This window comes from Mesocricetus auratus, unplaced genomic scaffold (genome assembly GCF_017639785.1).
Source record: "Mesocricetus auratus isolate SY011 unplaced genomic scaffold, BCM_Maur_2.0 Super-Scaffold_100008, whole genome shotgun sequence".
NCBI lineage: Eukaryota > Metazoa > Chordata > Mammalia > Rodentia > Cricetidae > Mesocricetus > Mesocricetus auratus.
Genome location: NW_024429192.1, coordinates 38,933,490 through 38,957,790, shown reverse-complemented (window position 1 = coordinate 38,957,790; position 24,301 = coordinate 38,933,490). Strand labels below are relative to the sequence as shown.

The 24,301-nt window shown below is 35.5% G+C and overlaps 1 long non-coding RNA gene across 1 annotated transcript in view; it reads left to right on the top strand.

The window, feature by feature from the left end:
- Positions 1-22,202, top strand: part of LOC110341790 — a 30,364-nt gene extending 8,162 nt beyond the window's left edge. Inside the window, exons 2-3 of the long non-coding RNA XR_005878766.1 lie at positions 13,649-13,728; positions 22,082-22,202. This is a non-coding gene — a long non-coding RNA (uncharacterized LOC110341790). The remainder of the gene's footprint in view (positions 1-13,648; positions 13,729-22,081) is intronic.
- Positions 22,203-24,301: the final 2,099 nt, after the last annotated feature.

Genomic DNA, 24,301 nt, shown 5'->3' with positions numbered 1-24,301 from the left:
TTAAATGTAAATACCTTTGCACCATGGCATCAGTCTCAAATCTTATGCTGTTAGATGGCAGTTATTTTTCTTCTAACCCTGCTATTCTGAAAAATCTCATAGGAATTCAGGATTTCTCACACAGAAGTGCTCCATTCACAGTCCTCTCTAAACCTGTTTATAGCCATCCAGCCTCCCATCCTCTGTCACTACAGACAAATCATCGTACAGTTCTTGTATATGTTCAATTTCCTATATCATATGCTCACTAATGGCTAAGGTTAATGTGTGTGTGTGTGTGTTTGTGTCTGTGTCTGTGTCTGTGTGTCTGTGTGTGTCTGTGTGTGTATGTGTGTGGACAAGTGCTCTTTCAGAATGCCTTCCCATCACTGCTGTTGGTATTTCTTCATATCAAGCTATCAAGCTATTAACTTTCTAGGACAGATTGTTACAAAGCTCCCTATAATTTGTTCCAAGAAAAAAAAAACACAAGGTTCTACTGCCATTAATAAACCTGCAAAGGTTTCCCACCAGAGTCCTCACACAGCTTCCTCAATTTCCTTACTCCTGTTTTAGCTGCCTTAGTGTAGTCCCTTCATCCCAAATCCAGGAGTCAACTCATGATTTTAAGAACTCTATATTTGAAACTGCATTTTATACTAATTATTTGAAATAATAACATAATTACATGATTTACCACTTCCTTTTTCTCCTTTCAACACTTTATCATAAAAGTTTCCCCCAGAATATGTCCATGAAAATGCTGCTCACATACACACACACACACACACACACACACACACACACACACACACACATGAAATGTTGTCAAAAGACTGCCTTCATAGCCTTCAAACATTTCAACACTACCTTCCTTGTCAATTTACATTCCCAGTTATTACTTCTCTTTCTCTTTTCCCCACACTTAGCATTTTCAACACAGGATGTGAAATATATTGTCTAATTTATTCTACTTATTTATTGTCTCTCCTCAGAATAAAATAGAAAGACCAGGATTATTGTTCTAATATCCTCAAACCAAAACCCAAGTGTTAGTTCATTGTTCCTGGTTAGTAAATAGGAATTAAGTGAGCAAAGGAGAAAGGTAATTAGAGCACTTTTGAAGACTCATTCTCAAATGTTCTTGAAATATCTCTAATATAATATTACATCTTAATTAAAAACAATTATTAATCAAAACTGATGCAATGAGCCTAAAATTAATGCTTAATCTGGAAAATTAATATGATAGTACACACCTGTACTCACAACACTTGGGATACTGAACTGTGATTTCAAGTTCACCTGGATTACATAGCAAGGTTTTCAAATCGATAAACACAACTTTATATGTACTATAGGCCACCATTAAATTTAAATATTCAAACAGAGTAGGATAATATAAAGTATGAGGAAGTTATTTTATTTCAATTTTGATAATATAATATGTGTATGTGTAGGAAGAGATATTAGGACTGCGCCACTAACCAGCCCACTTTGGGCGTGGCTAGAGGCACATATGGAGGTGGTAATAAAAGGTAGTGCAGGAATGATGCACGCCCTCTTTTGGGCTTCTAGTCTTGTAGCAGAAAGCTGCTGATTCACCTTGGTTGCCAGGTTTCTCTTGTAAGTAATTGCCACAATAAATAGTTACCTATACCCTCAACAAGTGTACTGTTTATATTTTCATGTATGTTTCAAGGTTATTTTTCCCTGGACAGCCAATAGGCATGCACTTTCCTGGGTAAGACTGTAGGAGCAGGAAGTTCAGGGAGTTTTCTGGTAGATTATGTCTCCTAGTAATATCAGATGACACATCCATAAAGTCTCATAAACATGGCTGACCTAATATGAGTTGATCAAGGATGACACCCATGGGTTGTTCTCATTTTTCTAACAAAAGCTATAACTAACTTTGGCTATAGTTAATAGGAGAAAATTAAAAATTTTAAATTTATGTATTTCATATTTCTTTGAAATAAACATTGAAATTGGAATCATTCTAAGTTGAACTTATTAAAATAACCAACAGCTTAAATAAAATATTCATTCTAATATAGTTCATATACTTCAATATCTATTCTATTTTTCATAATTGTAAACAAATATAACAAACATATGATCTGTCAAATGAAAATGTTGATTCAAATACATAGAACAAAATTATTTTAAAGTTATTTAATCTTTGATACCATAAGAATTTTTATTTCTGCTTTGTGTTACCAAATGCCTGAAAGCAAACTAAGGAGAAAAAATGTTACTTTGGCTCAGGGTTCATAGATTATGGTTGGCATGTAGATCATGAAGCAATAAGAAGGGAACAACAATATACATTTATTCATACTTCTCTCTTTTCACTTTGGGACACCAGCACATATCAACATGATACAATATCCAGGGCAAGTATTATTCTTCCTTAAATCATATCTCAAAATATCATTGACAGACACATCCAAGTTTGTATCCCACTAATGTCCTGGGTACTCCTTATTCCAATTCAATCCACAATATACTTCACATCTCCAATTTCTTTTTGTTATAAATATTTTTTAATTTAACTTTTTATTTGTGTCACTTTCAATTCCCTCTCCCTCCCCTCCTCCTGCACTCCCCAATCCTCCCAATCCCTCACCCTCACTCTCCATCCCCCCTCTGCTCCCCAGGAATGGCAATGGCTTCCATGAGGGATTTTCAGAGTCTATCACATCATCCCAGGAAGGGCCGAGGTTCCTCTCCATGTGTCCAGGTTGAGAGAGCATCCCTTCACGTGGTATGGGCTCCCAGAGTCCTTCTGTATGCCAGGAATAAATACTGTTCCACTCCCCAAGGTCCCACAGATTGCCAAGGCCTCCTCTCTGACACCCAGGTTCAAGGGGAGGGTGCCTGGATCAGTGCATGCTGGCCCCTCAGTCATCAGTCTGTGGTCCATGTGTTCCCCCTAGTTTAGGTCAGCTAACTCTGTGGGTTTTGCCAGCTGGATCTTGGTTCCTTTGGTCATGACTCTTCTTTGCAACTTGGTTACAGGCATTCACAGCAGTGGGTGTCTGTCTCTGCCTCCATGAACCAATGGATGAGAGTTCTAGGATGGCATATAAGGTAGTCATCATTCTCATTATCATGGGAGGGCAATTAAGGCAGCCTTAATGCCAGTTGGTGTCATTCTTGTAGATCTGTGAAGATCTCAATAGTGTCATATCTCCCCTCCAACTTATACTGGCTCCCTCTTTTATGGTATTTCCCATCCTTTTCTCTTCTATTCTTACCCTGGCTTAACCTTCCTGCTCTCCAATGTCCTCCTCTCCCCTCCTCTTTTCTCCCTCTCTTTCTCCCATCTCTTTCTACCCTCCCCTTCACCCTACCCAATCCAATAAATGGATGGCACTGGAAGAAACCATTCTGAGTGAGGTAACCAGTCACAAAAAGACAAGCATGATATGTACTCACTCATATATGGATCTTAGACATGGAGTAGGGCATTGCCAGGCCACAATCCCATCATGAGAGAGTTTGGGGTGCAGGGAGGACCCTAAGAGAGATATGCATGGTAATCCAATTTCTTAACATGATATGTATTAACAATTACACATGTTTATCTTGTTGTTGTTACTTATCTAACTGCTGTAACACATATAATGTGAAACTAAAACCAAATGGATAAAAAAATGATGGTCTGAATAACAAAAATTTTTTAAGTAATTTGGTATTTGCTGACTTTAGTATTATTGCATGAATGGGAAATGGTTTTGTGAACAGGCTGGAAAGTCTTACTTGCTTCAATAGCCTGGAGGAAAGTATGTAACAACAAACCTGGGTTCATAGTTAGAAACTCAAAACACTTGCTGCATTTCAAATTCTCACTCTCCACTGTTCTTCAAATTCAAAATCTTGATGAATCTGGCATCAAACTGCAGACTATGAATATTTCTTGAAAGCAATGGAGCCAATATCAGGCAACTGCTGTTTATGGGTAACTTCAGCTCATGTTTCTTCCTATTATGTTTTCTTGTTTTGTGGTATTGGTTTTATTTTTATAGATGTTTCATTGTAAAATATAATGAATTCAAAAAGCTCAACAGAGCTGTTTCTTTTTGAGTTTTCTTGTTTCATACACGAGTTGACCCCAGAGTCATAATTTCCTGGATTTTGTTAGCTTACAGAAAGCATTCAACATGAACATCACAAGGCTCTCAAATGTGCTCAGACATGATATATTTTCTGTTTTTTAAATTTTTTCTTCATAATTTGACTCTTTGAAAGTACTACTCCTGATCCAGCACACACTACTCATCATAGTTTTATCTATTAAAATGTATTAATATCTGACTCCCAAATTTTAGCTCATCCTCTTTGAGAATCACTGGTAATACCCTGAAAGTCCTGGGTCCTTGTCAACTTACCTTTCCTTTGGCATATTTCTGATTTATGTTTAATAATATTTATTTTTCTTTCCTTGCTTATTTATATTTCTATGACTTTCTAGTAAAAAATAATATCTATTAGTAGTAGTGTGTTTTCTTAAATTTGATATCATAAACAGATACTCTACAAAAGAGGACTCCATTATTTGCACAGAAATAGAATCCACTGGAAATATGCAATCACTTTGTAAGCAATCCTGCAATTAACATTAACTCTGTAACTGAACTTAGTCATAATGTTTCAATTACAAAAGTAAGAGCTAGAATGCTATCTATTCTGTTGGAAAATGAAGACTGCTAGTCCTGTGTACATACGTTTGTGTTTTGATTCTAACTTCAACATGTCAATCCTAAGTTAATAAAGCCATAGAATTCTAAATATGAAGGAGATCTTTAAGAGAGGGTGTCATGTTCAATATTAGTGACCAACTTGGAAGATCTAGAATTCTCTAGAAGAAAAAATTTTGCATATCTATTAACGAATTCCTTTATTGGGGAATCTGAGATGTCCTAAATATCAGGTACTAGGTTACAACAATGTTAAATGAAGCTATTATGGAAAATAATCTTATAAGCCTTCAAATCAAAGGCAAGGAAATGGTACAGAAAAGGAACTATTTTCAAAGTTCAAATATAACTAAGGGTCTGAGCTATAACACACAAAAGTTCAAAAAGTTTATTTAATATGTTTATTGAGTGTGTGTGCATGTGTGTAATTCTATATATGTGTTTGTGCCCATGTCCAGTGAATATGTAGCAAAAGATCTGCTTGCTTCTCTTCTCCTATCATGTGGCTCCAATGAACTGAATATAAATTAACAATCTTAACAGTTAGCATCCCTTCTTGCCAAGTCAATTTACAATACAGATTAAATTTTGAATTTTATTGTTTAATTGATGTGTCAACATAGTGCAAAATTGTGTATGTGTGAACAAATTCCAGTATGTATTGTATCACTCAGTAGACTCACTTACTTAAAATTATATTGATATATAATATATGTCCAGTAATGCTCAAGTTTCTAAAGAGTTTTCCTCTGCTTTTGACCCTTGTCAAAAGTGTCTGAGATAAATCAGCATAATTAGATAAATGTACTCTTTTGTTCTCTGTTTTTGGGAACTTTAGTCCACAGTTAGTAGGCTGTGTGGCTTTAGGACTTTTGGTAAAAAATGTAGTTGATAGAGATCATCTTCTATCTCCAACATTGTTTACGTCTCACTTTTCATCAAGAATATAGTGGGAAGCATAAAGTAATTCAAACTTGGATTATAAATTTTATTAGATAAGAAATTAATAGCATTAACTACTATAGCACAATTTAAAGCAGATTGACCCTTAGCATTTAAAAGAACCAGCTTTGAACTATCAATAGCAGCAGGATGCTAGTATTTCTATACTGAACAACCACAGACCTAAAATCTCTGAGAGTCTCAGAATGGCACCCCAGAGCTGTCTGTAGCAGAGCTGGCCTATGGAAGATGAATGGCAAGTGCAGTCATCTGCCTCTTGGACATCTAGAGGTCTTGAGAGCAGGCATGGAGAGCAAATGATATTGAAGCCAGGAGTCATGAGTCTCCAAAGTCATGAGTGCAGAAGCTTTGAAAATGTGGTCTGGAGTGTTTGATGTTTTGGTGGCTACCTTCTTGAGTTCATTGTATATTTTGGAAATCATCCCTCTGTCAGATGTGGGGGTGGTGAGGATATTTTCCCATTCTGTGGACTGCCTTTTTGTCTTGTTGTCTGTGTCCTTTGCCTTACAAAAGTTTCTCAGTTTCAGGAGGTCCCATTTATTAATTGTCCATCTCAATGTCTCTGTTACTTGTGTTAGGTTCAGGAAGTGTGCTCCTCTACCAATTCATTCAAGGGTACTTCCAGATTTCTCTTCTAAGAGATTCATTGTGGCTGGATTTACGTTGAAGTGTTTGATCCATTTGGATTTAAGTTTTGTACATGACAATAGATATGTATCTATCTGAAATCTTCTACATGTCCTCATCCAGTTATGCCAGTACCATTTGTTGAAGATGCTCTCTTTTTTCCATTATATTACTTAGCTTCTTTGTCAAAAATCCCCCATGGAAGGCCTCACCCTCCTTGGGGAGCAGAAAAGGAATGGGATAGGGGATAATTAGGGAACATGAGAGGATGAAGGGATTGACATAAAAAAAAAGCTTGTTTCTAATATAAAATTTTAAAAAAGGAAAAAAATCAGGTGTTCCTAGGTGTGTGGGTTAATATCAGGGTTTTCAGTTTGATTCCATTGGTCTACCTATCTACTTTTGTGTCAATACCAAACTATTTTCAAGACTATGGCTGTATAATACAGCTTTAGGTCAGGGATGGTGATACCTCCAGAAGTTCCTTTATTGTACAGGGTTTTTTGCCTACCCTGGGTTTTGTGCTTTTCCATATGAAGTTGAGTATTGTTCTTTCAAGGTCTATGAAGAGTTGTGTTGGAATTTTGATGGGGATTGCATTGAATCGGTAAGATTGCCATTTTTAATATGGTTATCCCACCTATCCAAGAGCATGGGAGATCTTTCAATATTCTGGTATTTTCTTTAATTTATTTCTTTAAAGTCTCAAAGTTCTTACTGTAGAGGTATTTCATTTGTTTGGTTAGTGTTACTCCAAGATATTTTACATTTTTTGTGGCTATTGCAAAGGGTGATGTTTCTCTGATTTCTTTTTCAGCATGTTTTTCATCTATATATAAAAGGGCTACTGAGTTTTTTGAGTTAATTTTGTATCTTAATACTTTGCTGAAGGTTTTTATCAGCCGTAGAAAGTTCCTGGTAGAGTTTTTCTGGTCACTTATTTAAACTATCATATCATCTTCAAATAGTGAAAGTTTTACTTCTTCCTTTCCAATTTGTATCTCCTTGTTCTCCTGTTGTTGTATTATTGCTCTAGTAATAATTCCAATTATAATATTAAAGTGATATGGAGACAGTGGCAAGCTGTGTCTTGTTCCTGATTGTAGAGGAATCCTGTGGAGTTTCTCTCTATTTAGTTTGATGTTGGCTGTTGGTTTGCTAGCTATTACTTTTATCATGTTTAAGTATGTTCTTTTTATTCCTTATTTCTCCAAGACATTTATCATGAAGGGGTGTTGGATTTTGTCAAAGTCTTTTTCAGCATCTAGTGAGATGATCATATAGTTTTTTTTTTCAGTTTGTTTATATATGGTTCACTACACTGATGGATTTTTGTATGTTGAACCATCCCTGCAAAGTGGGTTGCAGAATTAAATAGAGAATTCTCAGTAGAGGAATCTAAAATGGCTGAATTACATTTAAGAAACTGCTCAACATTCTTAGCCATCAGGGAAATGGAAATGAAAACAACTATGAGATACCATGTTACACTCCTGAGAATGGCCAAAATCAAAAACACCAATGACAGTCTATGTTGGAGTGGATGTGGAGAAATAGTAAGACTCCTCCATTGCTGGTAGGAGTGCAAACTTGTATGCCTACATTGTAAATCAGTATGGTAGTTTCCCAGAAAAATGGGAATCAGTCTGCCTCAAGATCCAGCAATTCTTCACTTAGGCATATACTCAAAGAATGCACATCATACTATAAGGACATATGTTCATAACAGCATTATTTGTAATAGCCAGAACCTGGAAACAACGTTGATGCTCCTCAAATAAAGAATGGATAGAGTAAACATGGCAAATTTACATGATGGTGTACTGCTCAGCAGGAAAAAACAATGGAATCTTGAAATTCAAAGACAAATGGATTGAACTAGAAGAAACCATCCTGAGTGAGGTAACCCAGTCTGAAAAATACAGGCATGGTATGTACTCACTCATATATGGATTTTAAATACAGAGCAAAGTATTACTAGCCTACAATCCACACTTCAAGAGGAGCTAGGAAACAAGCGGGACCCCAAAAGAAGAATCCATGGACCCTGTAAAAGGGAAGAGGACAAGAACCCCAGAGCAAGGGGGGGAGGGGGATGTGGGAAGGGGAGAGGAGGAAAAGCAGAGGGGGAGCAGAAAAAGAGGACTGAGATGGGAGGAACAGAGGAGGACAAGAAAGGAGATGCCTTGATAGAGGGAGCCAGTACCGATTTTGAGACAGGTCCGGGAAATGTGCTAGCAGTTTCAAGGAAAAATTTCTTGTGCAGTACATTTATGTGTGATGTTTTCAGTGACTGAGGAAAGAATTAAACTCACTGTCTGATGCCATCAATCAAATCCTGAATATTGGATCCAGTGAATCCTTGATTTAGAAAGAAGCCTCAGAAGAATCCTCAGGCGTATATTCCTGGCTGACTCATCATCCTTCTAATATTAGTGAACTTTTAGGATCCAGCCTCAAAGTTCTACAGGCTTTTTTTCAGAAATAGCACAAACTCTGGAAATCTATGCTTCCTGCTGGAGCTAGATTCTGAAGTCTCATGTCTCATCCTCTTTCATAAATTCATTCCATCATCAGCTTTGGTTTTGCAACCCCAGCTACCTCAAATACATTTGAGTTACTATCTGAGCCTCTTTGGCTGAATGTAGAGTCATTCAGGAAAGAATGGTAATAATGCCAAATAGTCGATGATAACTGATACCAGCGAAACTTGCCAGAAGCCCACAATCAGACTTGATGACCTGAAACCAGTAGGAAATCTTGTCTGTTTTTCATTGCTATAGCAACGTCACCAAACTGTAAGAAACCATCACATTGAGAGAACACCTACATTCAATATTAAGACAGTACCTCATAGCAGACAGGCAATGGTATAGGAAGTTACTTGTGGAAACCACATACCTTGGCAGGAGGCCCACTTTCCCCTCAGCCTGGGAGCAGGCAGCTCTAAGACAATATTTACTAAAAACATGTTTACTAAAAACAATTCGGTGCCCGGAGCAATAAGTTGCTGATAAGGGCTTGCCCACAGGAACACCCTGACCTCGACCTTTTCCAAAGTCTAACTGCCTCCTCCTGAACCACCCACCGCTGCCTCTGGTGTCAGGGCATATAACCAGCCAGGGGTAAGAAAAGGGACAGAAGCTTTTCTTGAGAGAAGCCTTTCTTGGGAAGTTTTCTTGAGCCTTCTTGGGGACTGCTTAAAGTTTTCTTTGTACCACCCACTGGTCTTTGTGTCATCAATCCTGACACCCTCTGCACATTCTCAGATACAGGCTGTGCAGCGGGCACGGCAGTTGCTCAGTTCAGTTTCTAAGAGAAAAAGTACTAGGGAGATGATAGGGTCTTTATATTCCCTCCAAAGGCACATTCCTGTGACAAAACTATAGAGAGGTCTTTTAAAACATATGCCTTCTAGACACATTCAAGCACTAACCTATAACATTAAGTGAGTAGCTTTTTACACACCAGATACACTCACATAGGCTCAATTCAATAAGTAAGTACTGAATTATCATTCTTCCTGTTGTTAAAATCCTATCCAAATCAATAGTATTCCTTGGTTTTACTTTCAGCATTTTAATTAGTTGCTTTCTCATTCTTATATTCTGTATAAATGATGCCATAAAGCATATAATCAACTGTTTGCTTTCTTGTATTCTGGTTATGAGACTAATGCCTATATTCTATCTAGGAGTCCAAAATGTATATGAATCAAAATCTCAATCTGTTTGTTATGTAAGTTAAGTAGTTTATACTTTGGAGACATTATGAATATTACTATAGTAATCATTTCTGATGGCCTTTATAAGCCTGTTGTTTTGGAGGATGATATCATAGTCTCATTTCTTTTTCTCTCTCAACTCCATGTTTGAATGCCTAAGTTTCTGTAGTCAGTGTGTGCCTATCTTCATTAGTTTAGAGTCTCTATTAAGTAATGGAAGTGAACATGAGTTCAAATAGATATGCCACAAAACAGCATGAATAGTATTATTACAAGATGACTGAGACTCTGTCAGAAAAAGGCCATATGCAAAAAACAAATACCTAAGGAAATACCCACTCACATACCAGAAGTGGAAGCCTGAAGCAGACCCTACCTCATGGTCCTCAGATGACACTCATTGTGATGAAATATGTTGAAATATGTATCTTGAATTTTTAAGTTCTACAACTATGAGTAAATATATAGTGTGTTCAAATCACTGAGGCTGTGTTGCTTTCATCGAAGCCAAAACTATACACACAAAAAACCATAGTGACCTATATGTAAGGCAAAAACTGCTGGGCAAGATATGCAAGTATGTTTTGCTTTAATATTAAGGTTTTCTAAAGTGATCTTGCAATTTGCAAGCTCTGAGCAATGTATGAGCCTTCTGGCTGTTCTTAATCAAATTTCTCAGTCTCTTCCTGTATCCTTTTCATTAATTCCTTTTGGTAGAAATAAAGTGGTATCTATGGATACACTCATCATTACTATTTATATGAATGTTGTGTATATTTATCACGTTCTTATCAGTCATCTGGATGTCTTCTTTAACACTAAATCTCTTTGTTAGCATATATCTTTCTGCTAGCCTTAAAATTAAGGAGCAATGATTCTGCCTAAGCTGAGCTTCTATCTCAGTGATGCAGTCTATCTTTTGCAAAGACTCTCATGTGGAAAAAGCAAGAAATTCTTAGACATATCCCTTAGTTAATCGCATTGGGTTTTGCTTAATCTTTGGCACCATCTAGTCACTTGTGTTTTTTACCTAAACCATAGACTTACTATTAATCCTCTCTGTTTTGTCTACTGAATTCCAATATCCATTACACTATAAACACATGTTTTACTCTCATAATACTACTTATTTTCCTTGGGGTGAAATGTATTGTTCTCCAGTATTCAGGCAGCCAAGATATTACTTGAAGAATGTCTGCTGATTTAGTAAGATTGGCAGGGTACTTTTTATCTCGCTATATTCAGGCTTTTGAAGAAATTAATGAGATTATGACTTGAACTAATTCAACTGAATAGCCTCAGTACTGAAGATGGCTATGTTGTAAAACAAACAATCTTCTTTAGGAGTTATGGTTTCAACTCTGGATACAATCAAATTTCCTTTGACATTTTCCATGAGTGTAAATTATTTAAAAAAATATAAAAATATAACCAAGACTGCCAGTAAATATTTGTAAAATAAATTAATCAGGAAGCTGAGACATGAGGATTATTTAAGGATAATCTGAGCTATTGAGTGAGTTCAAAGCTCTCAGTGGCAATGTTGAGACCCTGTTTCATGATGAAAAGTAGAAAGATGACTCAGTAAGTAGTTCAATGGTGGAACAATTGCAAAATTTGTATAAAGACTTGGCTTCCATCCTTCATGAGAATGAATAAATACAGATAAAAATACACCTTTTCTAATTTGTTATTTAGTATTTTATGATAAATAACACCTTCATTTATGCTAAGATAATTTTTTCTAGTCATGAATGTTTAAGTGAGGTATTATTCTCACATGCATCAATAGAAATTAGAATAATCTGTAAAGAAACCCTTCTGAGTAAAACAATAGGAGTCTAACATCAAATGTATCCAAGAGTGTTTCCTATGTATTTGTATATTCATAATATTATATATCATTTTTTCCTATTACTCAAAATCAGACTTTTATGTACTTACTATTTTGTGATGTCTTAAATGAAGGTCAGAAAATTATTTGAAAACTAAATAGTTCGGGAAATTTTACCTTGTTTGTTCAACTTTATTATTTCTTCTAAAGGGTGTTCTGAGTACAGATATGAGCATACTATCAATTTAAATAATTAACTAATATATTTCATAAAATAGTATTCCATCTGAGAAAAGGTTTAGAAGACAAGGGAAAATGTGTGTTTGATTCTGTTAACTTTCTGCATGCTACTTCAAAAACACAGATGGAAATTTATGAATATTTTAGAAGATAAACACATAAACTGCATTGCATTCTCTGTGAATATGTCTGTAATTCAATTGACTCATGGTTTCTTTACTATTTCATTGTGTTGCAGAGTGTATTAATTACATTTAATACAAATAAATTATTATGATAGATGATGTATAAGTGGTGAAAACTTTGTCTTAATATCTAGTGTATATAGATCAAAGAGAAGAATGTATTTATCTATGTCCTTCACCTGATAACAATTTAGTTAGGTATTTAGAACTTATACTATGTCCATGGTAGTAAACTAATAGCAATCCTTTTTAGAGGAAACGAAGAAATTAAAACTGGAAGTAAAATGGCTTTGACTATTTTATTGTTAGATAACCTCTTAATCTTAGTTTCAGATTCCAAAATACAATATGGGGTGTTTTTAAATAAAATGCTCTCTTTTATGTTTTGAGTAGTAGGTAAGTAATGCTGTGTTTTGTTATGAACATGTGAAATTGTTTTATATTATTTATATCTCTTATAATTACCATGTCATAAATTTCAGTGGGAAGAGTAGTGACTAATCATGAAGAAGTAGTAATTTGACAGTGGGCCTGAGTATCTTAGGATGCTCAGGAAACCTAATTTCTCATACTTCTCCAAGTGTCAACTGTTATCTCCTTGCCACCCCTCCCTTGGCCTATTCTTATATAGAGAAAATGCTCTATGAGAATTCCGTAGATAAGAAACACATGAGCTAATACCCTTTTTCTTAGACACCTAAAGCAACACATTTGTCATATCATAGCTCCAAAAATGTACAAATTGATTATTTAAGGAGTGGTTTAAATTTCTGTATGAAATACCAGCTCCTCTTAGGATATCAATATGTAATATTTTTTGAGGAAATTAAATCCTAATACAGTAGCTGACCAGGAAGAATTAGTATAGTCGAAAGTTGACTCAGAAGACATAATTTCTTATATCATTTTTGACATGTGAGAAACAAAAATAAAAATTTTTGTATGCTGGAAAAGCAATCCACAGTATTGAGAAAGACAGGCAAGTGATATATCTCTGAACTTACCTACTTATACACCTTCTATGAACCATAATGGAATTTGTTCCCTACCAGATTCTATATGTTCTAGTGTAGTGTTCTTTTACTTTCTAGGCTCCAAAATTCCAAGAAACAGGTGTATACTATTTCAGGTACTTAGTCTAGATACAGTCACATATCTACAAAGTTCCAAGACCATTTGTGAGAAATGAGTTGGTAGGCAGTTTTGTTGTGCCAACATAGTTGTGGTTGCTTGTCTTGATTCCTTTGGTTGACTTTTAGTGGCCCATATTGATTGCTGACAAGATGATTTTTCTGAGAAGGGAATCTTGGGTTATACAGAAATATAGACTGGAGAAAGAAAGTTGAACAGTAGCATGCATTCATTCATTACTTTCTGTTCTTGACTGTAGATGCAGTGTGACTAGACTTTTCAAGTTCTTTACATCTTCATATCCATGTCATGATGGACTACCCTCCCTCACATATATAGGTATGTATGGATATATGATATTGATTTTATTTTAATTATGTACTTGTATGAATTTCAGTGGGTGTGGGTATGTGTCTCTGGTTTGTGTGTGTGTGTGTGTGTGTGTGTGTCTATGTGATTGAATGTTCTCAGGTACATCAGATGCTAGAGGTCTTCCCTGGATGAGGAATTACTTGTGGTTGTGAGAAGTTCAATATAGATGATGAGAATAAAACTCAAGTATTCCCCATGAGGAGTTGGGGTTCTTAACCACTGAAAAACATCTCCAGCCCCAGTACAGTGAACACTTTAATGGAATTAAAATAAACAATTTCCCCCTTAAGTTGCCCAGTAAGACTGCTTTTATCTCAACAACACGAAAATAAACTTACAGTTGATAGATGATGTCCTTCACTCTATCAGCCTAAACTGATTGACATGTCAGATAATATAATAGTTTGGGATTAGTATGAGAACAGCTTTGAGGGTCAGTATTTTGCCGGAAAAATGTATCACCCAAGAGTTGAATGAAAATTAGAAGCAACTATTACAAGAATGCTTTTAGAGACAGTATGAAAAAGAGAGTAGAGCCGAATTATCTCTATAGGAAGAACTTAAAGCAACATATTTAAAAACCATAATACCTGATTATTTCAAGGGCCAAATTTAAAGTTACATATAAATTTGGAGACATTTTTTTCCATGCATTCTTTGGACTTGAAAATTGTATAACTGGAGAAACAGCTAATAAATAGGTGACGTTAATGTTTATCTGATAGATTGTTCAAATTTTGCTAGAAAGAGTATGTTTGTGTCTAAAATAACTGAAAAATTATTATAGTCTGCTCATAGGATTACATCAATAGTAATTCAATACAGCAGTCCATAGATTTCAGACATAAGGGTGCTTTTGTAACAGACAAGTAAAAAGGATTTTTGACTGCATAGATATAGCTTGCATATGCTTTACAGAAAGGATTATACTTACTAAGTGTTTGCTTTAGTGTAATGTCAAATATGCAACATTTACACAGTCCAGGTGTTTGCAGCACTGAAATTATTCTAAGAGTAGTATCACAGAGTGGAAGAGTGAACCTTATCACTTTTATTGCATTTGCATTGTATCAGTTAAAATGTAGAAAATGAAAAGTAATTATAGCCTCTCCAAGACTCTCTAATGCAATATCTCATTCAAATAAATTTGCTATTCTGTGTAGACCTTAATTCAGAGAAGACACAATACAGGGAATGAGTAATTGCAATTTAAAAATAAAATTATATATTTTTGATCCTTTAGTCATGTTATCAAATATATGAATTACATTATTTGCTTCCTTGTTTATGCATTAAATAATACATGGTGTTAGAACAAATAAAACCAAACAAACTCAATTTTGGTACCAAACATCTGTGTTGTGCCAAAATAAATGTCGGTCATGAAAGAGGAGCTACTTAAAATTTAATGTAAATGCAAATTATCTTGAGAGCTAGAATTAAGGAGGTGTCTGACAAGGCTTAAAGAGCATGTAAATGATACTGACTTTGCTAGCACATCATCTTTTGAATTGGAAGAATGTTCTTTCTGCTGCAGTCTTCAAAAAATATAGAAATTTAAACTTTCACAATGGATAAATGAGTAAGCAACTTACATTTTAATACATTTCCTAATACTTAGAATTATTTGCTGATGATTCAGAAAGCTATTTATCAGAAAAATTTAAACACATTAATTTCTTTTAGCCAGCATTTATGTAAATGTTAGTGAAATCATCATACATTGTACTCCTGACAGAAAATCAGGATTCTAGTGGGTTTATTCTATAAACAATGATGAGTTAATCTCATGTTAACTAAGCACAATGGCCTGCATAATTTAATGGTGACAAGAATTAACAATACATATGTAGAAGAAGGGCAGAGCAATAAATTGTGCTAAGCAATCCAGGTTCCAGTCTCCTGAGCATTTAAAGCAAATTATAGACCAACTCTGTGAGATTTTTATTGTAATTTTCCCATTACATTGGGTAAGTAGTTCCCCTTTCTTAGACTGGTAAGCATCAAGTTTCAATATTTTAGTATTAGTTTTACTGACAATGGGACTCACAGAAATTAGACCTCTGACAAGAAACACCATGTCAGGATCTTCTGAGGAATGGCACCTCAAAGTAACGACTTTTAAAGTTTTATCTTAAAATGTGCTATGCAGATGAACATGACTTCTGATATGTCGTTGTCCTCTTCCAAACTGCCAAAGTTAAAGGCACATGTCACTATAACAATTTTATGTGGTTCTGGGGAAAGAAGACAAAGCTTTGTGAATGTTAGTTAAAAGTTCTCCCAACTGAGCTATGTTTCCAGCCTTAATTTCTTTACTTTTCCAATGACCATCACTATTTGGGTCCTGAATAAGAATGGGAGTCCAAGGAAATTAAAACTATATAATAGTGTTATTCCAGTACATAATAGATAGTTCCAAGTATTTACTATTCACAAAGATAAATATAAGTAGTACTTCCATCTACATATCAATAAATTAACCACTTCAAATTAAATTCAACATGTTAATAAAATTTAAATCAAAATCTATATCTTACTTCTACACATCAAAAAAGTAATAGGTTCAATATATCCCTTAAAGAATGGGCTAAAACAATAATTACTGGTGAATTTTTTTCTGCCATTTCATTTTAAGGAAACAGCACACAAGAATAAATACTGAAGCAGCAATATCATTTTCGCTATAGAAAGAGTAAATGTTGAGGTATCACATAGGGAATTCACAAAGAAGGTGAACCATCAGATACACTCAGTTGTGAAAAGAACCACCCTCTATTATCATTATAATTGTTTCAATGCAAATTTTGTAAGAGACAAATTCAAACACATGTGTGTGTGTGAATATATCTGTAGCTTCAATTGAGAAATGAATGATAGTGAAGTCACAGTAGCATTACTGCTGTCTTAGAAACATGCAGACATGCTTCAAATGTCAATCTCAGCTCCCTCTCCTAACCCTACTACCTTGTCCCTCCACCAGCCCTCCTCCACCACCCCAATCCTCACATCATCCCCAGGGAAGGTAAGGCCCTCCTTGGGGGGATCTACAGAGTCTGTCATTTCATTCAGGGAAGGACCTAGGCCCTTCCCCGTGTGTCCACTCTGAGAGAGCATCCCTTCATGTGTAATGGGCTCCCAAAGTTCATTCTTATGCCATGGTATACACTGGTCTAGTACACAAGGCCCCAGAGATTACTGAGGCCTTCCCACTGACACTACATTCATGGAGTCTGGATCAGTCCCCTGTTGGCCTCTCAGCCATCAGTCTGGGGATCAAGAGCTCCCCCTTGTCCAGTCAGCTGTCTTTGTGGGTTTCACCAGCACGGTCTTGACGCCTTTGCTCATCATTCCTCCATCTCTGTCACTGGGTTCCAGGGGGTCAGTTCAGTGTTTAGCTGTGGGTATCTGTCTCTGCTTCCATCTGTCCCTGAATGAAGGTTCTAGGATGCCATATAAGGTAGTCATCAACCTTATCATCAGGGAGGGACTATTAACATAGTCTCTTTGCTTTTGCTTAATTTGTCAGTTGGTGTTATCCCTGTACATCTCAGGAAATCTCCTAGTGTCAGCTCTCTCCTCAAACCTATAATGACTCTATCTATTATGGTATCTCTCATCCTGCTTGATACCACTATTTCTTTAGAGGTCCCTATTTACTAACAATAAAGCAAACTGATGATGTTAAATAAATCACCAATAAAGAAAAATAAAATTTATAATGATAGAACACTAGATTAGCTTTGTTAAATTTTGTTTTTTTCAAGAAAGGTTTTCTCTGTATTGTTTTGGAGGCTGTCCTGGAACTTGCTTTGTAGACCAGTCTAACCTCTTACTCACAGGGATCCCACTGACTCTGCCTCATGAGTGCTGGGATTAAAGGTGTGTGCCACCATTGTCTGGCTTAATTTGTTAAATTCTTTAACTTATTAAAATCTTAGCTTTCTTTTTAGTAAAATGAAGACAATAAATTATATTTGATGACTGAAGTTGTTACTAGTTTAAATATGTATGAAAATATACTGACTTTGTCGACTGATGATATATATATACACATATACATTACATAAACACACATATAAATGCATATGTATTTATATATCATATATGACTCATAAAATATATATGAGAATAGATTGCCTATCTAGCATTTATAAAGATCAGGTATGATGGTACACACCTGTCACTTCACTACCAAAGATTTGGAGGCAAGACGATAAGAAGTCCAAAGCTATCCTTCCCCCAAAAGGGAGTTCAAGATCAGCCTGACCTATATGACAACCTGTTTCAAAAAAATCCCACAAAATAACAAATACTTATTAGATAATATTACAAAATTCCACTGATTTATAGGCTTACTTCCATTACTCTCTGATAATGAGACATTGTGTATTAAGCAATAGAAGGTCAAGTTGAGCAGATGTGCCAATAAAAGAAGTCTGAAGGCTTTTAAATGACATCACAGGAATACTGATATTATTCTTCTCATCTCACAGATTCAAGGGTCTTTTGACAGAATCTATTTTGAATGAATATTTTGGTGGCTTTTCTTCTCAACTCTGATTTACAATGTTGAGAAGGATAATCCCAATGGCATTTAAAAGAAGCCCTGTAGATGTTGAGTATCATTTAACATGATAGCACAGTTCTCCTGCCTGAATTTTAAAATGTCAGCCAGCATATTCCTCATCAATATATATTCAGGACCACTCGCTGCCCTTTAAAAAAATAGACAAGGATTTGAAATATTGGCAGGCCTTAGGATCACTTCCAAGAGGAGGATGCTGTGTGGATAAACACTTGCCTTTTATTGGCTCTTTCCTTTTCCTGACATTGTACAGACCTTCAGACCTGCACTTCCTAACACAGAAAGGCAGGCAGGGCTCTGCTGATACTGAAGATGCTTTGGCCTTTCTGTGTTCTGTGAACTTTAGGTTAACTCACATAATATAAGAGTTAAGTAGGAACATTTCATACAGCCTTAAATCAAACAAGACCAAATTCTTAGCTTATAATTACTATGTAGACTGTTTCCTATTAGTTCCTTTTATGTAGAAGTTCTACTTTAAGTAATAAAAATATGCTTGTAAACAGACCAAAAAGGGGGAAAACTTACATAGTTTGTTTTTCTGTCTTCTGTTCTATATTTGGTATGAAAATATTTTCAAAGTGATACAGTTGTAATTGTCAGAATAAAAATAGTAACTAAGAGGAAACTATGGGATTGAACCTTTAAATTCTGAGAGTTGTTTGACTCTGGTTGCTGCTGTTTGGTATATATGTAAACAAATTTTAGCATTTAATTGTTGCCAACTACAGGAGTCAGTGCCATGTGAGAGAAAAAGAACAGAGCTTGACCTAGAAGTTGAAATGTGGACTACACTAATGAGCAAACAAAATCGATTTAGAAAGAAATGACAATAACAGATTCAACTTTAAAAATATTTTTCAATATTTTTAGTTATGTGTATGAGTATATATGATTGTGTGTGTGTATGTGTGTGTGTGTGTGTGTGTGTGTGTGTGTGCCCCTGTTCACACAACTAGTCATGCTGATTAGAAGAGAGGCTCTTCCTGGAACTCAAGCTACATTTGCTATCAGGCTGTCTGAACTGAGTGCTTGTTACTGAATCCAGAGTCTCTGAAAGAGCAGTGCACACTGGTAAAGAGTGATCCATCTGCAGGTCCAGAGTCTGTCTGTGTTTGTGTTTTTAATTTTGATGTTATCTTCAATTCCCTCATAAACAGTCTTTTTGAATTGTTTTTATTCATATGAAAGGGTGGAGTAAAATAAATCAAGATACAACAAAAGATGAAATAATGTAAATGACAGCACTGATGTAAATCAGTATAGATGTAATTTTCTGTAACAAAATGAATGGATTTTAAAAGTACTTTTACAATTTACCTGAAAATGAAATACCAACATGTTAATTAGTGTATGTGTATGTTTAAAGTTAAATATATGTGTGTGAATGTGTATTATACATTTATATATAAAGTTTAAAATATTTTTTCTTGTACACTTAAATTTTACAGAAGTTTTATTAGTCTTAGAATAACAATTTCTTATTCTTCCTTATTTATTTATTTATTTTTTTGGTTTTTCGAGACAGGGTTTCTCTGTATTGTTTTGGAGGCTGTCCTGGAAATCACTCTGTAGACCAGGCTGGCCTCGAACTCACAGAGATCCGCCTGCCTCTGCCTCCCAAGTGCTGGGATTAAAGGCGTGCGCCACCAAAGCCCGGCTTCCTTTTTTATTTTTTACAATCAATTTGTCTCAGATGTTCATAGATGCTTATATAGGTTGGACACAATTCAAACTATTCTTGAGTTGAAATCCTCCTACTTGGCTACTTCAGCAGAGGTTTGATCTGTAGCCGTAATTCAGTAGCCTTAAATTTAAGTGACCTCCTCTATCTTATTTATTCTTGAAGAGCAAACTTACACTTAAAGAAGTAAAAGCAAATGTGTGCGTGTGTGTGTGTGTGTGTGTGTGTGTGTGTAAACATGCAGAAATTCCCAAACATAGATAAGATAACAAGATTCCTTAGGCAATTGAAATTTAATTATTTGTCCAGAGGAAGTGCTGCGGTGAAGATATTTCCTTGAGTTCAGTGTAGACAACAAGGGTCATAGATCATCATGAACCAAGTCTTGAGTGCAGGCTTTCTGTAACTATTCTCATCAGCTGGCCGTTGAAGATCCTCACCCAATTTTCAGTGACCTTGACAACTTCTTTCTATTCAGTGTATGATGGATAACCAGTTCAACAGAAAAAACAATAGCAACTTAAGTCTATAAAAAAAAAACAAAGAAGACCTTACTGTGAATGAGTACTAAAGTATGCCACTAGCTCTTCTGTTAATGATACCTTAGGAGACATGTTTTTACAATTTCTCACATTCTTTCCTCTGATTCCAGTGTGCACAAATGGGACAACACTCTGAAGTTGCGTGGTCTCTCTGTACAGACTTTTCTTTCTATTAGACCTTTCTTCATATTGATTGATTCATCACTCTAGAAGGTTTGAAGAACAAATGACTTGCTTGGGTCTATAGGATCAGTGAATGTGAATGAAAATTCATCACTTGTGTGATAGCAATGAAGCTTTGAAATGTGTTTCTGGGTGAGGTCATTGAGTGGGGTGATGTCTACAAAAAGAAAGCAATGTTCTGAATGATAGAAACCTATGGTTGTAGCCTTGGATGATTGGATTTACATAAAATTAATGTTAAATAAAAAATGTGGCCTATTATGACCTCTTCTATGGTTCAGTCAAGTGTTCTTCCTGGTTACATGGTCACATCCTGTGAGGTAATGAGTTCTGCACAGCACCGTCTCCACTGGCTAAGTGATCCTTATGTCCAATATAGACTAGGATGTGACTTTCTGGCTTATTTTACATTGGTTTGCAAAGCTACAGGTCTCTTAAATTTCATAAACATTTTGGTCATTTCTGCTCCTTGTTTTCCTATTGGTTCAGCATGTTAGTAAAACAAAATAAATCCCCTTAGATATTAATGCATGAAAAGATATGGATCTAGTTCTGCAATGTATTTGTGTGATTTTTTTTCCACTAATAGGTGATTTGAAAATTAGGTGGTAATTTTTCCCCTCACTTACCAGGCAGTCCTATGTGACATTGTTCATATAATCCTGTTAGCTTCTCTCTCTTTCCTTTTAGGCCACCTTTAAAAGCAGCCTTGTAACAATAGCACATGAGTTTTCCAGGCAGTTTGAAAGCCCACATATTTATGAAGGGGGGGTTATATCCTGTATCTGTGCTTTGTGTGATTCAGTCATAGAATGTTAGTCTTTGTTATTTTTGGTATCTGTTTCAGAGTATCAGAATAAAATTTTTTAGGTGAGTAGAAGCTCATGATTTTCTCATCTTCATAACAAAATCAGGTTAGAGCTGAATAACTTTGCTCTTTCTCTTCCTGTCACAACCCAGTTTAAAATGCTCATGTCTTTCAATAGCCAGCAACCTCATACATCTGTAGTTAGGCCCAGCACACTCTAATCTCAGAGATCAGCAATCTATTGAGAATTCATGAATTCCAGAAATCTCAGGTCAATGATTTGTTGACTTTAAGATGGAACCCAGGATATGTGCTACATTTGGGAAGGGGTTTCACTTTTGCTTCAACAGGAGAAGAAAAGCTATGGATATCATCAAAATTAATTTAGATTTGATTTGATCAGGACAAACCTCTTGATAAGGTGAAATGATAGTTCTTACACCTATGTGACAATCTTGTTAGATGTAAATGAAACTCACAATGGTCAGGGAAACATTCTGTATTTGTCTTTACAGGAAAATAGAGATGCCCATCTCCAAGTAATCAAAAGTCCTTGGACATCGTTCTGTCTAAAGAAGAAGGGAAAGACTGGGTGTTGGTGGCATATGCCTTTAATGCCAGCACTCAGGAGGCAGAGGCAGGCAGATCTCTGTGAGTTTGAGGCCAGCCTGGTCTACAGAGAGAGTTCCAGGACAGGCTCCAAAACAATACAGAAAAAAAACCATCTAGAAAAAACAAAAGAAGAAGAAGAAGAAGAAGAAGAAGAAGAAGAAGAAGAAGAAGAAGAAGAAGAAGAAGAAGAAGAAGAAGAAGAAGAAGAAGAAGAAGAAGTAGGGAAAGCTATCAATAAAGATTACCAAGCCAATCAATAAAGCTCTGATATATAGTACCAATATATTCTATGGGGGCAAATTCTCACACCTAAACATCTGTATCTTTTTACTTTTCAGAAAATTTTTAGACCTGATTCAACTAAATGGCAAAACTGGCTGTGAAGTTGGAGCATGGCTCTCTTCTCTAAATCCAAGAAGGTTGCTAGAATAAAAATCCAGAATTTCCATGTCATATCAGAAGAACCACCTGTTATGAGACAAAAAAATATCTAAGGACTATTGTTGTCAGAAGTCTGCTATCTCTCCCAAATTCTATTTCTCCCCATACTTATCTTCATCTCTTTGGAATCTTTCTTTGGATATATATCTATCTAAAATTTAAACTTTCCATTTTGATATTAGTAATGTTTAGGCTTTCTACAGTGAACAGCATTTTTCCTAACGGCAATCTGAAGTATCCAGAAAGAAGATGGGGCAATTTTTCCTCATTCATAATGATGACATTGAGCTGATAAACACCACTCAAGGATCAGCTTTGGACTACAGACTGTTCAAGACAATTTTAGAAAGAGAAAGAGAAAAAAGAAAATTTAATATTTCACAAAATAGAAAAAAATTGGCTAGCTGAGATGGTCCACCTTCTTACAACACTCTAGCAAGAACTTCAGATAAGTTGTAGGAGTAGTCACTACTCAGAGACTGGCTACACATGCTATAGCTAGTCTTCTTGAGACTTAGCCACTGTTTTAGTGCTTTTTATAGAATCCCATAGAGTCTGCCATTAGACAGCAGGAAGCAATTCTAAGAAAATAAAACCTCCTAACAGATTTTGTTTCTGCAGGGTTATATGTGATTGTCACAGTTACTATTCTCTTATACTAGCTAAGATATATTAGCAACAATATTTGACTCTTCAGTCAATTTTGCTTTTGCAAATTACCCGTAGCACAGGCATTTAGTATTAGTTTCTTGATTGACTTTGCTGATTGTATTTCTGTTTTTGTATATGCTATTCCCCTTTCTCCTTCCTAGATAATACTTGATAATTGTCTTTAATGTATATAGCTTTGTGTTAGGTTTGCAGTCTTCTTATTTATAAAAAAGGGGAAAGTGTAGTGGGTATTTGCCCAGCACATGGACTCAGGCTGTCTGTACAGTTAGGGGTGACACTTCTTATCTGCTTATAGGACTCTAAAAAGGAAAGGGAAAATTGGTCACATGTTCTTTTGTGTGGTGTTCGGAGATCAGACTGGATCCATTCACCCCAGGGCAGAACAGAAGACCACAGTGGCTGTTAACCTTGTTGAATATACTAATAAATCATAATTATCCCTTTGCAAGCTCTAGTAGAATTGCCTACACTAGCCTATTATTTTTCTTTTATAAACAATAATGTTTTTATCAAGGAAATGCAAATTTTTGACAAGGTCCCTTCAAATCAAATAAGGTATTTATTTATTGCCAAGTTTGATATGAGCGATGCAGAAGTGTTGGTGTTTATGGAATGTTTTATTTGATGCAAATTGAATTTAATGTCAGAATAATACTACTGTATTTGGTTATATTTTAATCTTCTTATGTTTATAATTTACCAGTTTTTGAATACTTGTTTGTTTTTATAATATGACATCTATCTGCCCCAAGCAACTCTGCAATTTCTTTATAGAAACTGACTATTCTGGTTGAAACATCTAATGCTTTCTGCCCCCATTACATATTTCCCTGCTAATACTTAAAATTTCCCATCAATGTGTCATTGTTATTTGATAGGCATCTAGCCACCCAATTTCATTCTGTGATCCTGAATTCTCAATTGAGAATATATTATTTTTAATTATGTTTTCTCTTTTGGGGGGAGCATTAGCTGCATTAATTGAATGTATGAGATGGTTGCAAATGTTA